This window comes from Salmo salar, chromosome 05, assembly GCF_965601325.2.
Source record: "Salmo salar chromosome 05, fSalSal1, whole genome shotgun sequence".
NCBI lineage: Eukaryota > Metazoa > Chordata > Actinopteri > Salmoniformes > Salmonidae > Salmo > Salmo salar.
In genome coordinates, this window is record NC_138295.1 from 18,535,001 (window position 1) to 18,538,279 (window position 3,279).

At 43.8% G+C, this 3,279-nt stretch overlaps 1 protein-coding gene across 1 annotated transcript in view; it reads right to left on the reverse strand.

Moving 5' to 3' along the window:
* The window catches only part of psd2 (pleckstrin and Sec7 domain containing 2), a 40,834-nt gene extending 40,730 nt beyond the window's left edge, over nt 1-104 (reverse strand). Inside the window, exon 1 of the mRNA XM_045717963.2 lies at nt 1-104. This exon is cut by the window's left edge and continues 206 nt beyond it. The gene's annotated coding sequence lies outside the window, so the exon portion shown is untranslated.
* Between the last annotated feature and the right edge of the window lie 3,175 nt (nt 105-3,279).

The following is a 3,279-nucleotide window of genomic DNA, read 5'->3' on the forward strand; positions in this document are numbered from 1 at the left end:
GTACAGTAGGCTAGTCTCGCCTCCACGCACTGGCTCAGGCATGCGGGAGGTCCAGCCGGCGGGAAACGTTGTAGACCGATTGCGCGTGGATGGGGGCGTCTCTGGTGTGTGTGTGTGTGTGTGTGAGCGATCTAAGCGGATGGGCTGTCACGTCCCTCTCCTCCACTACTGCTGCACGCGAGGAGCATCTCTCTCCAATAAGTGTTCTTATTGGAGAGAGATGGGACTGTGGGACTGTCTGTCTCTCGGTCCTGTTGGTATCCGTAATGATTCGATTTACCACTAACTCAGGATGAGGAGGTTTTGCTTACATACAAATACATTTTTTCAGTAATTTGGCTATAGCTTACCTGAGGAAAGGGGCCTTTATCCCAGTGCCTTTATCCCAGTGCCTTTATCCCAGTGCCTTTATACCAGTGCGTTATAGCAGTGCGTTATACCAGTGCCAGCAGCATACCACCCTGCATCACACTGCTGGCTTGCCTCTGAGGCTTAGCAAGACTGGTCCCTGGATGGATTGGAGACCAGATGCTGCTTGAAGTGGTGTTGGAGGGCCAGTAGGAGGCACTCTTTCCTCTGGTCTACAAAACAATATCCCAATGCCCCATGATAGTGATTGGGGACATTGCCCTGTGTAGGTTGCTTTCTGTTTTCCAGATCTGTTTTCCAGATTGGACATGAAACGGGTGTCCTGACTCTCTGTGGTCATTAAAGATTCCATTGCACTTATCGTAGGGGTGCTAACCCCGGTGTCCTGGCTAAATTCCCAATCTGGCCCTCATACCATCATGGCCACCTAATCATCCCGAGCTTCCAAATGGCTCATTCATCCCCCTCCTCTCTCCTGTAACTATTCCCCAGGTCGTTGCTGTAAAGAATGTGTTCACAGTCAACTTACCTGGTAAAATAAAGACATTTAACCCAGTGTCAGCATATCAACAGAGATGACACATGCACTGGCAGATTATGTAAATCACTATAGGCTACATGGATATTTTATATGGTTTCTGTAAAATAGATCTGTTGCAGGCAGCTGTTGTGTAACCAAAGGGAAAAAAAGATGTCCCTTATAGAAATCAGTGGTAGGGTTTCTCTTTTAGTATAACAACAAGATATTTCACTATCAAATACCATGTTACAGGAAGTATATTTTATCTCAAACGTATTACCGGTATCTCCCATTGACTCAGACCGAGGCCTACCTGCAGCATAAATTGACAGGACTGAGGAGAATTGAGTTAAAACAACTTTTGACCCCTCCTGTGGTGTCATGGGATGTCATTAAATGTTTGTTCTCAGATGGATGTGTTGCGTAATACCTGTGACAGACAGGAGGGTTCAAAGTTCATGGGAAGGAACACTTTGGTCACAGTTTCACTGAGGAATGTTTAGGTGCTTTTATCTATGCTTTAGGTAGCTGGTTCTTACATAATCTCAGCACCCAGAACCAAATTAGCTAAGGTTGTGGGAAGATACTAGTCTGCATGAAAAGGATGTTGTTTTCGTTTTCCTGCAAGGGAATAAGATTGTAGGAGAAGAACAACACAGGTAATGTGTGGTTCAGTTAGTACGATTGTGGCACCAGCAACACCAAGGTCGTTGAGTCAATTCCTGTATGGATTATATATGTAACATTTATGCACTCACTGTACTGTAAGTCACTTGGGAGAAAAGCATAATCTAAGTGACATTATATTATTATTTAACACAATTACTGGAAGATGAAAGCATCGTCAATCTATATTACACTAGAAAGGATGACTTAGAAGGCTTGGATTACTTCACTGGCTGACAACAAGAGGTTGAGTATTGACTAATATAGAAGTAGCCGGTACCAATAATGTCCTTGCCATAGGAGTAGAGGACATCCCATCCCTCCCTCTATGCCATCCCTCACTCATTCTCTCTCTATCTCCCTCCCTCCCCTCCAAACACCTGCATCAGTGACGCCAAGCCAAAAAGCAGAACGAGGCTTCGTTCAGAAAGGCAAAGTTGTGTGACGTTCAAAGTTGTGTGACGTTCACCTGAACAATTAGCATTGTCCTTGCAACACCCTTTAAAGTGTCTCACTTTAGTTCTATGGGCACTTCTCAAGGCCATGTTCAAGAGCAGCTGTACTTTGCAGCATTCTGCAACCACACATTAGATTCTGCTTTAGTCTGTTTCCCTTTGTAAACGGTTCCAACCTGTGTATTGATCCTGGACGTACACCCCCTCGGTGATGCTGCCAACCTCTACAGTTTAATTTCATAGCCACCAGACACCTCGGCCAAGGAGGAACAGAGTAATCAATAAAACACGATGCTGTCCCGTTTGGTTCAGTTGGTAGAGCATGGCGCTTGCAATGCCAGGGTTGTGTGTTTGATCCCCTTGGGGTACCAGTATGAAAAATGTATGCACTCATAACTGTAAGTCTCATCTGCTCAATGAAAAAATGAAATGTATGATAGAGAGGGATTGAATAAGAGATACATCAGAGAGGAAGACTGATGGGTAGAGACAGAATTGAATAGGGTGAAGAATACTTGGTATTCATATAAAAAAAGATATAGAAGAGCTCTCCACAATGAATTTGAATAGAAAACTGGTAAAAATAGACTAGATCATGCAACCATGGAGAGGTAAATACCTTTCTACTTATGGAAAAATTACACTGATTAAATCTCAGTTTACTCACTTACTTATGGCGTTGCTTACTCCTGCTGATGAGCTTTTCAAATCATATGAGGAAAAAATATTTAGCTTTATCTGGGATGCTGAACCAGACAAGACAAAGCATGCCCATCTATATAATGAATATGAGCTGGGTGGGTTGAGATTATTACATGTACAAGTACTAAACTTCTCACTATAAATTTCGCTTATACAAAAGTTTTACTTGAACCCTAAATGTGTCACAGGATCCAACGAAAGTGGCGCCCCTCCTCGGTCAGGCGGCGCTCGGCGGTCGTCGTCGCCGGCCTATTAGCTGCCACCGATCGTTGTTTCTGTGTCGTTTAGTTTTGTCTGTCTGTTCCGCACCTGTTTTGTGTATGTCATTAGTGGGGACTTATTTAATGTGTGTTTTCAGTTGGGATTTTGTGCGGGATTGTTTATTGTCCACGTTGTGTGATCGATAGTTTGTTTTTTTGTGAAAGGATTTACCAGGCTGCGCTCCTTGCCTTAGAAAGTGTATTTTGTTTGTGCTGTACGGGCGCAGTTAACCAATTACTGGAACTTTGTATAGCACCCTGTGCTTTTCGGCGTGTGTGTGAGTAGGATCATTAAAGACACTCACCT